The following is a 13,290-nucleotide window of genomic DNA, read 5'->3' as shown; positions in this document are numbered from 1 at the left end:
TCATCAATTGCCTCTCTTATTTATCCCATTCCCTTTCTCCTACTTATTTTGGATTTAATTTGCTCTGTTTTTTCTAGCTTCTTGTGATACAAGGTAATCAATATCATGTATTTTAAATCTTCCTTATTCTTAAATATAAGTATTAAAAGCTAAAAATTTTCCCCTAAGGCCCGCTTTGCAGCTTTCCACTATAGTTGGTATTTGTGTTTTCCTTATCATTCAGATCAAAATATGTTCTAATATCCTTTGTGATTTTTCTTTGATCCATGTGTTGTTTAGAAAAGTGTTACTTAATTTCCAAATATTTATGAGTTTTCCAGTTAACTTTTTTTAACTTTTTATTTTCAAATAATTCCAGATTTACACAAAGCAACAAAAATAATACAGAGATTTTCATGTACCCTTCACCTTGTCTCCTCTTCCCCCATGGTAACAATTTACATGATTACAGGGTCATATCAAAACAAAGAAATTTAAATACACAGACATCATTCACGTTTCACCAGTTTTACCTGCACTCCCATGTATGTAAATTTGTAAATAGCATATTGTTGGATCCTGACAATCTGACAATCTCAGCCTTTTAATTGGAGTGCTTAATATATCTACATTTTATGTAATTATTAATGTGGCTAAGTTTAAATGTCTCATCTTGGTATTTATTTTCTATGTTTCCTATTTATTCTTTCTGTTTTTACTTTCTTGCCTACTTTTGGGTTAGTTGCATTTCTTAATCGTTCCATTTTATCTCCTATTTTTAGTTATACTTCTTTGTGGTACATTTAGTGGTTGTTCTAGAGCAGTGGTTCGTAAACTTTTCATGCGTCAGAAACACCTGAAAGTCTCATTAAAACATGGATTTCTGGGCCACACCTCCAGAGTTGCTTATTTAGTAGGTCTCTTCTGGAGTTCAAAAATTTGCATTTCTAATAAGTTCCCAGATGATGCTGATGATGTAGATCTGGGGACTATAGTTTGAGAAACACTGCTCTAGAGATTACCCTCAGTATCTTTAAGTTATTACAGTTTACCTCCAAATAATATTATACTAAAAATACTATTATACAACTTCAGAGATAGTATAAGAACCTTACAACAGCAGAATGCTATTTATTCCCCTCCCACCTTTGTGCTCTTATGTTTTACTTCTAAATATTCTATAAATGTCATAATGTACTGTTTTGGTTAAACACTCAATAGTTTTTAAGGACATTTTATATATATATGGAATATATTGTATATTTATTATAAATATTTATTATTTATTATAAATATTATAAATATTTATTATTATATTTATTATATTTATAATATATTATGTATTATACATTTTAACACTATAGGGAATATGTTATACATTATATATTTACAATATACTATACATTTTAAAAATTATATATAAACACATACACACAGATGGTTAGATAGATAAATATGTATATGTAGATACATTACTTTGTAAAAGATGTTTTTCATTTACCTATCTATTTACCTTTTCTTGTATTCTTCACTGCTTCCTGGCAATCTTGGTTTCTATCTGATGTCTTTCCTTTTCAGCCTGAAAAACTTATTTTAGCTTTTCTTAAGTGTGGGTCTGCTGGAGATGATTTTTGTAACTTTTGTGTGTCTGAAAATGACTTAATTTCACCTTACTTTTGAAATATATTTTCCTGGGTGTAGAATTCTAGTTTGGTAGTGGTTTAATTTTAGCACTTTAAAGATATTCTGTTGTTTTCTGGACAATAGATCTTAAATGAAAAGTCATCTGTTATATGTATCATTGTTCCCTTGAATTTATGTCTTTTTCCTTTCTGGTTGCTTTTCAGATCTACTATGTGTCATTGTTTTTCAGCAGTTTGACTATGATTTGTATAGGAATGGTTTTCTCTGTATTGATGGACTTGGGGTTCACTAAGTGTTCCGGTTTGCTATTGCTGCCATTATGTAGAATACCAGAAATGGATTGGCTTTTATAAAGGGGGTTTATTTGGTTACAAAGTTGCAGTCTTAAGGCCATAAAAGTGTCCAAGGTAAGGCATCAACAATAGGGTACCTTCCCTGGGGAAAGGCCATTGGCATCTGGTAAACCTCTGTTAGCTGGGAAGGCATGTGGCTGGCATCTGCTTGCTCTCAGGTTGCATTTCAAAATGGCATTCTCCAAAGTGTCAGTTTTCAGTGGCCATCTTCAAAATGTCTCTGGAAGCTGCTCTCCAAAATGTCACTCACAGCTGCTCTGAGTTCCTTCTGTTTGTCCGCTCCTCTATATGGCTCCAGTGATCCAGCTCAGACCCACCCTGAATGAGTGGGGCAACACCTCCATGGAAATTATCCAATCAAAGGTCTTGCCCACAGTTGATTGAGTCACATCTCCATGGAAACCCTTGATCACTAGTTTCCAACCTAATCAACACCAATACATCTGCCCTCACAAGGCTTCATCAAAAAACATGGCGTCCTGGGGGACACAATACATCCAAACCAGCATACTAAGCTTCTTCGTTCTGTGAATTGATGTCTCTCATCAATTTTGGTAAGCCTTGGACAATATTTTGTCAATGATTTCTTCTCCCATGTTGTTTGCCTCCTGTTAGTTCTGGGACTCCAACAACACATATGTTGGGTTGTTTCAAATTAGCCATTAGCACTCTCACATGCTCTCTTTCCTCTGCTGTTGAGTCTGTTGTTCAGTTCATATAATGAATTCATTTTTTGATATGTTTTTCATATGGTTCTTTTTTCTATTTTCCACAGCTTTGCTGAAATTCTCTATCTTTTCATCATGTTTTCCTCCTTTCCCATGAGATCGTTTAACATTTTTAATCATGTTTATTTTATATTTTTATATCCCAGTGTAATAATTTCAACTTCTAAGCTACCTCTGGATCTGCTTCTATGGATACTTTTCTAGCTTAGTCACAAGTCGCATTTTCTTGCTTTTCCATATGTCTTGAATTTTTTATTTTATTCTAAACATTTTGCATGAAAGAACAGTAGAATATAAAGCAAATGATATATACCTCCAGAAAAGAGCGAGACCTTTCTTGTGTGAAGGTCTGAGTCAAACTATCTGTCATTGATCTGGGTCTGGGCTTCGTTGCAGCTTTGTTTGATTCAGTTCACTGCTCTTTTCAGATGTTCTGAGGAGTGGTTTAGGATGTTCCTTTCAGCAGGGCCTTGGCTCTGAGCACTGGTAAGATTCTTGAGATTTGCCTATGCTTCGAAACTGAGTTGCAGGGTTTCAGAATCATGGGAGACCTCTCCCTGCTTTAAGCCCAGCGGATAGCTGCGTGAGTGCTTCTCCTTTCCCCATGCCTTCTTCATCTCTGGAGGTCTCTTTCAGCCCTGTTGCCTGTGTTAGGCCTTAGCAGCTCCCTAGACTCTGTGAAGTCCCAAAATATCTCACGGAGTTTCTCTTATCTCTTCTTTCTTGCCCCCAATTTTTGTGAATAATCCCAACGCTCTGTGAGGATCCTTGGGAAAGAGTAGGCAAAATTCTTCTTTCTGCCATTCCGTCTGACGTGAAAATGCCAAGTCTGTGGGTCGCTTCTTTCCTATGTAGAGCTTGTCACTTTCTCAAGTGTAGTTCATTTAGGTTTCTTTGTGCCCTCAGTTCTCCAATGGGCTTTAAAAAGCAATGATTCTTTTTAGCTTATCTGGTGTGTTTGGTTATTAGGGTGAGAACAACAATCTTTTGTAAACCCGTATATCCAAACTGATAAGTAGAAACCCCCCATATTTTTCTAGAGATGAAAAGATGTGTAGGGATCAGATGGGAATGGAAAATTTAAAAGTTGAAGCCAGTGCAAGGATCTAAAAAAATAGATGGTAAAGATGTGCACTGTAGGTCTATCAAAGAGGTACTGATCACACACACACACACACACACACACACACACACACACACGCACAGCCTAGAGCAAAGAAGAGAAAGAAGAGATGCGCTTTGGGCACCCAGCAAGCAACATTTATTTTCAGAGAATGGATAGTGCACCTAAGTGAGTTGTTTTCTCTTTTGGACAATGTCCCACTTCATCTGTCTCCCTGACATGTCTTTTAGGGCAGTGATTCTCAAACTTTACTTTGCATACGAATCCCCTGGGCATCTTGTTAAAAATCAGATTCTGTTTTAGTAAGTCTGAGATTGGGCTTGAAATTCTGCACTTCTAACAGGCTCCCATATAATGACGATGGTATTTTAATAACAAGGCCCTAGCATAGGTATACCTTTATTTTTGGGCGGGTAATAATGATGGAACTTAATTTGTGCTAAGACGAGTTACAGTACAGAGGAAACAGCAGGAAGATTTTGACTGCATTACCTAAATAAAATTATAAATCCAGGAAGCCCAAGAAGTAGCTAGAATGTAGCTTAGAGTTACATGAGGTGTAGAGAAAAGTGATATATTTTAGTGTTGAGGAAATCTAGTGAGAGGGGGGCCCATAATTCATCAAACTGGCTTCTTTGGTGGTGGTTTAAGTTTTTCTTGAAGTGGGCGCCATTTTGGGAGCTTGGGTCCAAGGAAGTTCATTGCTGTGGTAGGCTTGTGGGAGGTTTGCCCTTAGGCTTGCCTGAGGTCCTCCAACACCAGCTCTGTAGGGAGGGAAGGATGGGGAAAGGAGGTGGGGAGAGGGGTTGGGTAGAAGTAGGGAGGGTGGCCAAGAGTCTGGCTCTCAGGCTAGAGTGGGGGCAGCACTGACAATTGCATTGACTATTCATTGAGTGGTTATAAATTAGCACCTGAATCCTACCTTCCCTTTCTTCTTTCCAATAACCAAGATTTCTTCTTTTTCCACCAGAAGAGACCTAGCAATTGGAATTTTGTAGCTCTGGTCTTAATTATTGGTCCTGCATTATTTACAGGACCTATTAATCCATCAGTAAAAGGGAGAATAAATTTTCCTTCATTTTCTGTGCTTAACAATGCAACATTAATTCAAACAAGGATGATTAGGAGCCAGACCACTTGATTAGGAAGATTGCATGGAGAAATCTGGAAATTAATTATAAATGAGCTGCAGATAAAGATTCAGTTGAATAAAACTTTGGCCATTCAAAGAAATGCAGAGGGAGGTAGTCTAAAGTTTTGGTGCCATCTGATTAAAGAAAAGTTAATGGTTTGCATTCATGTATTCAATTGAAAACATTTACTAAGAGTTTTCTATGTACTAGACACATCCTATGTGAACAAAATGTTCATGATTGTATTCTGATAGAGTTTACAAATCCAATGGATAGTAATTTTATTACTTTCAAGAATATAAATAATTTAAACTAGGCCAACAGATTATTGCATGCCTTTATGGCAGCTGCTTTAATGAGTATATAAGAATTATTTTTGTGTGTGTGCTAATGAAGGTGTCAGGAATTGATTTAGGTGATGAATGTACAACTATGTAATGGTACTGTAAACAATCGAAAGTACGATTTGTTTTGTATGACTGCATGGTATGTGAATATATCTCAATAAAATGAAGATTTAAAAAAAAAAAAAGTAGCATGTCCTTTGCATGCAAACAAGGGTATTTTAACAGGAAAATAATTTGTTTTCTTAATTGCTTAAACCAAGTTTCTCCAGTCATTATCAACACTATTAGTGTTCATAAACAACTTTTGCTTTTTTTCAACGACAGGATAAACTTGAGGTTAACCACTAGCCAGTTATCACAGTTTCTCAAAGAGTATGGCCTTCATTAAGCGGGGACTGATAAATGAAATTATGTGGTCCAAGAAAGCTGGGTAATATTGATAGAGGTTAAAACCAGTGCTCTTTTGTAATGACAGACCCAGAAGAGAGCTTTGTGAAAGTTACTAAAAGCCTCAGTTTATTCGTCTGTAAAATGGGAGTAGCAATAGTATTTACCTTATAGGGTCGTTGTGAGGATCAAATTAAATAATGAATTTAAAATACTTATTATAGTTCCTGGCACATAGTAATGATTCAGTTAGTATTTGTTAATGTTAATTACTTTTATTGGTACAATGCCAGAAATTGTTTAGCATATGTGGGCATATAATCACATAGATGTTATTTGGATGTTAGTAGCACAACCAGAATTTCCTCTGCAATATTTACTGAAGGCGCACTCAGGTTCTAAGATTGGGTGTGTTTTACATACACACATATATATGGATTATTCTTTGGGACCAGCAGCAAAGAAACAATTTAGGAGTCTGAGTTTCTTTTTTTTTTTTTTTTTGCCCAGAGAAAAGTAAAACTGACCTTAAATTGACACTCCCCAGCATGGTGAAGTTGCCCATTATTACCTAAGAGGCATTAAAAAAAAATAAAGAAAATTTTAAGTTTTAGTTTTGAACTATGTAAAAAAGATAAATAGATGATTCTGAGGAATATGAATTAATGTTTATAAGACTTGTGTCTAGATTGAGAAAATGATTAGACCCATTTTTAGAGTATCTTTTTTTAGAATCTAAGAAAAGTTGTGGACATTTTTAGAATTAACTGGTATAAATTAATTCCACAAAGGATTATGCAATTCCATGGAGGCGTTCAATGCTCTATGGCTTTGACTACGTGGTGCTAAAACTTCTGAACAATTCAAACAATAGGCCAGTATTTTTTTTTTTTTTTTTTTTTTAATAGCTGCTTGACAGATAAGCCTAGTTAGTTAAGACATCTGACCTGGTGACCAGTTGTGCACATGGACTTTGCCTGCCTGGATGTGTCCTTCAATAAAGTTTAGCAATAATAGGGACTTATGATAAGAGTAGCAAAGAAAAATTGACAAGTGTGTTTAATAAAGATCCACATAGCAATGGCCTGACACAGTATGAAACCTTGACCAACTGACACTAAAAAAATCATCCAGGACTGCTCAGATTATAAAATGTAGTTAATTTTTGATTACATGTAGGATATATGTATATTAAATACAGGACAGACTCATTCATTGAACTAAGATTTATTGAGTGCCTTCCTGTGCTTTGTGCTGTGTTGGGTGCTGAGGATACAGATATGATCCCTATCTTCCTGGATTGGGGAAACAAATAAATAAAATGAATTAATTCCTGAATAGGCTGAACAAGATGCTGAGAGAGGGAATAATGGGGCAAGAAATGAGGAATCTGCAAGGAGACCCTGAGACTAGTAGTCATCAAAGACAAGCCAGGAAGGGCATTCCAAGTAGCAGGCACAGCAAGTGCAAAGGCCCTGAGGCGGGAAGGGGCTTGGCATGTTCTAGGATCAGATGGATCCAAGAGCAGTGTGATTTGGTCATGATTGAGGGGTGGGTAGCACAAGAGGAGATTGTAGTGGTGGCCAAGGGCTAGATTATCCATGGTTTTGTTACTAGTCAGCATTACCTGGGTGTTTTCTGGTACCTTGGTTCTTGTAATGGGTTAAACTCAATCACCTTCAATACTGTAGATTGTTGATAATTCAGTTTTCTCGATTCACTTTGCCTATAGGCACTTAACTGCTGTGGTAATTTAGGAATACTACGGGGAGCATATGCCATCGCAGCATGGGAGAAGTTAAACCAAGTCAACTACTTGAGCCAGCTCTGCATTATTGCATTTATAATGAATTCTTAGACTATTTGACACCATGCTGAAATAAGTTTTGGATAACCAGCCATATGCCATGGAGTGACCAATTAAAAAGTCACCCTCTTGGACTAGAGACATGATTCTCAAGGGTTAGGATGGCTTGTGATTTGCTAGAGTTGAGGCAGCAAAGGAGCCCCCTTGGCAATTAAAACCAGGCTGTTTGCCTCTTTTTATAACGCAGCCAACCCAAACCCAACAGGCATTTTGTCTCCTTCATCCATCACAAAAGATCTTTTGTGAAGGCACAAGAGCCCGGGGAGACTTTTGTAAAAACACTGATGGTATGCCAACAACGTCCTTGAGTGGTAGAAAATAACTCCTTCGTGGAGCTTCTTGTAGATTCAGTACTTTCCCCCAACATCACTGAGTGTTTAGAAGTAAGAACCAAGGTTCTGCTCACCCAGAAAGATGATCTAATTCCTCTCCTCTGCTTCTATGTATTGCAGTGAAGGAGTTCCTGAAAAATATGCAAGAATAAATGAAGGAGCAGCATGTAAAATTGACAGCTTTTGACTACTAGGGTATGCGGTTTGGAGGGTAAGGTTTTGTGACTTTTAGGGGCTTGGTGTGTTGCATGGTCCTCATCGCTTTAACCCCTTGATTACAGAACTTATTGAATGTATTATAATATCTTGAGTGCTAATTGAAATATTTTATCATAGAGGACAAATGTATGTTTGTTACTTAGAAGGGTCTATTTAATAAAATGCACAGCACCGAAAAGGGAAGAAATATTTGAAAATTTATGAGGGGGCAAGATGAATTGAAAATTTCATATTACAGTGCAGGCATCGCCTGTGTTTACACCAACAGGTTGGACTAGGGCCTGAGAAACACAGACAATTCCTTCCATTTCTAGACCAGGAGTGTGAAATTCCTGATGTCAACTCTCAGGAAACCCAGACTATTGCCCAGGGAGGATATAGGTACTTAATGAATGTGGTAACTATTTTAATTCCAGAAATGTGCCCTTTTGGCATTTGAATTCTTTCATGACTGGACAATAATGTAAAACTATTTTAATATCAGTTGCTTATAATGAAGTTTGATTCGACTAATAGCCAAGCAAATGGAGCTTTGTTTATTATCTAATATTTCAACATGCCACGTGAATGGGCACGGTTATCATGAAAATATGGTATTGAAAGGTCATATATTTTACCACATTTATTAGGATTGGGTTTACCCTGAAATATTTTCACTTAAAAAGAAAATAAGTACTAAGAGTTAAAGTGACACTGAACTTGTGAGTATACCAAGTGCCTCTGATTGTACCACTTGTAAAGCTTCAAGGTGATTGCTTTCATGGATTAAAAGAAACCAGAAGAAAGAACATGAGTGAAGGAAAGAAAGTGAGTTTGCAGAGTGTACGTGCTGTCTTGAACAAACAGTGCGTTCCCAGGCTTTTTGCCCCACCCAGCTTTAGTCATTAGCTCTAAGATCAAACAGGACTTTCCATCGGGAGGGACGTTAATGAGAAGACCATGCACACAGAAACCAGCAAGGAGCTAAGCAGAACATCTGGCTCAGCAGGGAGACTCTAAAGAGAGGTCAGGGGCCTCTGTCTGCTTCATATTTGCTAATCCAGGGTCAGGAAGGGACTCCGTGTCTCTAAAGGTGATCTAGAATCACTGTGAAACATGTAGAAGATTCAGAAATGCTATTGTCTTCAAAATGATTGCCCCTGGCAAAATACTGCCAATATGGATTAGTCACAGAACACTCCACAAACTGGGTTTATGGAGTATTTGTTTCAGTGGATGGTATCAGGTGTTCTTTCTGGACTGGGACTAGGGTAAGTAATACAAGGTGCCTAGGGTGCAAAAGTTAAGGAAGTGCTCAGGCTCAGGGTCATGCAAGTACCTTCGTGCAAGTGGATACTTTCTTAAAGTTTGTGCCCTAGGTGCCTCAATTGCTTCACCCTTGTCCCAGTCCTGTAATTATTTTTCATCTACTCATTCTATCCCCTCCCCAAAGAGTGCACTGTCAAATATGTTTCAGAAATATTTCTTACCATGTATTCTTATCATATACAGTATAGAGTGCAAACCACACCCTCTGGTTTACAGAGTGCACATTAGTCTATTAAGGCTCTGAGAAGTCCTGAAGCATTACAAATGCCCTGTAATCATATTTTACCTAGCATTGCTGATAGGTATTTGACTGTGGAACTCTGCTTTTCTATGAAGTGCTTATTAACATCTCATGGGACATCTGGGGAAGTTGGTTAAGAAATACCTCAGAATGGTTGTGTATGGATCATATTCACTATTTCGAAAACTTTCCTTTGCTGAATGGTAGCTATATTCTATCTTAGGTTTGGGTTCATTGCACATTACACTAAACCCTTAAGAATTCAAATAAGGGAAGCATTAGAAGGTTTATTCATAGCTCCCAATTCCCAGCTTGATTCAATCAACACTGATGGAACCAATTCATCTGAGTAACCAACAATGATTAAGCACCTTCTGTGTTCCAGGCAATCCCTGGGAATACAATGTAGTGAAATGGAGTTCCTTACCCATAAAGGGCTAACAGTAAGGATGAGATTTACTTGCATAATTGTAAATCCAAATACAGTTTGAGAATTGCTTAAAGAAACCAACACAAACATCCATTTATTATTAAACTTCCAAACCTGTCCCTTGGGGAGAAGAGCTTTTAGTGATATTTTTCTCTTTCCTTTAACCTCTAATAGGGACTATGTACATAATAGATACTCAATAAATATTTATCAAGTAAATGATATTTGAGGAAAATCTTGCAATTTAATGTAGATTAGGTTGTAATCTCTATTAAGGATCTTTTGCAAAAACTCTTTGTTCTTAAACAAGACTGTACTAACCCTTTAAGTTTCAGTTTCCCCATTTGTAAAATAAGGATGATAGTGCCAACTTCATGGGACTCTTTAGAGAATTAAATGAGAATGGATGTAAACAGCTATTACATTCCCTGATGTGTAACAGGTGGTCAGGAAACTACAGGTATTCTGACTACAATACAGTGTGCCTTTTTATCCACAAAGTTGCTATAAATGACACTCTATGATTTGATCGAAAAGTCACTTAGAGCTTTATACAACATCATCAATATTCTATTGCTTGCCAAGGACAGTTTTGAAAGGCTGCAATGAGTGCACATACGTGAACCAACCCTGGTTGAGACCACACACATACATGCACACACACACAAGCACACAAACATGGTCACTTGCATACTCACACATGCACTTACACATTCTCAGTCACACACACACAAAAACAGTACATGCAGGCACACACACTCACACATATACACAATGCACAATCACACATGCACACAAACACTCATGCACAGTTTTCACTCACGCTCACAGACTTACAGAAACAGCACACGCACACACTCATACATGCACACACACCACACTCACCCTCCCTTCCATGCTCACATAAAAAGCACCAATAGCTTCTAAATGGTCTGAATTCTCCAAATCTCCAATGTGAACATGTCACGAAATAGTCAAGGTGAGTACTTCCTCTAAAGGCAAGCTTTTGAGCCACAAAGCATGAGCAGGGAGGGAAAACACTTGAACACCCATCAGTGAGACTCAGCATCAGATTAGGACCGGCGAGCTTCAGATTCCTCAGCTGAATCTCTTGTAGTGTTCTCTCTGTACCCTTCCTGATTACTGCCGCGTAGAATTAGTCAAACTGCCTTATTCTTTCCACTAAGCCAAACGCTCCCTGAGAGAGTTTTAAGCTACCTTCACTGGAGTATCCTTGCCTGCCCCTCCAGTGTTCTCTAAACCTGTACAGGCATGGGAATTACCTGAAGACTTATTAAACATACAACTTCTCTTGTAAAAATCCCTGGGAACGGGATAACTGTGTGTGAAGCCTCTTGGGGGATTTTTCAGGCGACCAGTCTGATGTCTGGGAATGACTGTCCCACAGAGCTTTGCTCAAGGTCTTGCTCACAGTTGACTTTCCACATTTATTAAAAGAATTAATGACTTATAATTATGCCCAGCAGTGCCTTGAGCATACAAGACAATTGGCAGACGTATGTGTGTTTGCATCACTGTGTATCTGTGCACATATGTGAGAATGTGTGCAAGCACATGCATATATACCACATGATCTGTAAAATAGAGTGCTGTCTACAGCATAAGATGTTGCCTGTAGTTGAGATCCCAATGACCTAAGAGGGAGAGGGTTACCATGAGGGTACACGGGGCTATAGGAACTTGAAGGACCCTAAAGCCAAGCTGACTGCTTCCCAGTTTTCCTGCAGCTAACCCTGTAGAACTGCACAGCCACTAACGCTAATAGTCTGGACTTTTCTGGTTATTGGCTAGAGGCAGCTCAAGGTTTATATCATGCTGCCTGTACAAGTTTGCATCTATTATGCCCCCCAGAAAAAGCCATGTTCTTTGATGCAGTCTTGTGGGGGCAGACATATTAGAATTAAGTTGGAACGTTTGGATTAGGTTGTTTCCAGGAAATGCACCCCACCCAACTGTGAGTGATTACTCTGATTGGTTAGTTTCCATGGTGTGGCCCCGCCCATTCAGCGTGAGCCTTGATTAGTTCACTGGAGCACTATATTGTCTCAGACAGAAGGAGCAAGCTTGCTACAGCCAAGAGGGACACTTTGAAGAAAGCACAGGAGCTGCAGATGAGAGACAGTTTGAAGATGGCCGTTGAAAGCAGACTCTAGCTCCGGAGAAGCTAAGAGAGGACAAACACCCCAAGAGCAACTAAGAGTGACATTTTTGAGGAACTGCAGCCTAGAGGGGAATGTCCTGGGAGAAAGCCATTTTGAAACCAGAACTCTGGAGCAGACACCAGCCACGTGCTTTCCCAGCTAACAGAGGTTTTCTGGACACCACTGGCCATCCTCCAGTGAAGGTACCCAATTGCTGATGTGTTACCTTGGACACTTTATGGCCTTAAGACTGTAACTGTGTAACCAAATAAACCCCCTTTTATAAAAGCCAGTCCATTTCTGGTGTTTTGCATCCCGGCAGCATTAGCAAACTAGAACACTGCCCCAGAGGAAAGTGAGAGCTCTTGTCTCCTGGCATCCACAAATACAGTATAGTAGTACAATTGGCCCGGTCCGACTGGCCCCGATTATGTAACGTACCCTTTCTTGGCCTAATCACTGGCCAGGAGGGTGGGATATATTGTTGGCTAGTCCTGGATTACTTGTCCATCCTTTAGCAAGGGGGAATGGCCCCATGATTGGCAACCCCAAACAAACACACAGAGTGGGAAGGGGCAGTTCCCCAAAGGACTGGTGGCCACTGCCAGAAGAACAGGAAAGTGATAGCCGAGGAAATCAAACTACATGTCTACTCCAAGGCATGACCTGAAACTGCTCTAACCAATTACTACAGCCAGCCAGCTCAAAAGGGATGCATCCTATCCTCAGGGCAAAGCTTCTTAAATCTCCCCATTGACATACCCTTCATCTTGTTGTAACCTTACAGCTAGTGAGTTTTTATTTCCTGGGAGTCTAGCCTAATAGTTCAAAGCAGGCAGAGTCAGTCTGAATTTCTTTTGGACATCTCCTGTTTCAAATGAAAAAAAATTGTGAATTTTATTGTATACATTTAATGTACAAATAGTGAATTTTTCCCCAATTTTTATTTTGAAAAGTTTCCAACCTACAGAAGTTGAAAAAAATATTATAATGAGCACCTATTATTTTTTAAAAAGATTGAACAACTGTTAACATTT

This window comes from Choloepus didactylus, chromosome 1, assembly GCF_015220235.1.
Source record: "Choloepus didactylus isolate mChoDid1 chromosome 1, mChoDid1.pri, whole genome shotgun sequence".
NCBI classification, from domain to species: Eukaryota; Metazoa; Chordata; class Mammalia; order Pilosa; family Megalonychidae; genus Choloepus; species Choloepus didactylus.
The sequence above is the reverse complement of the archived record's forward strand: the minus strand, read 5'-3'. Positions refer to the sequence as shown.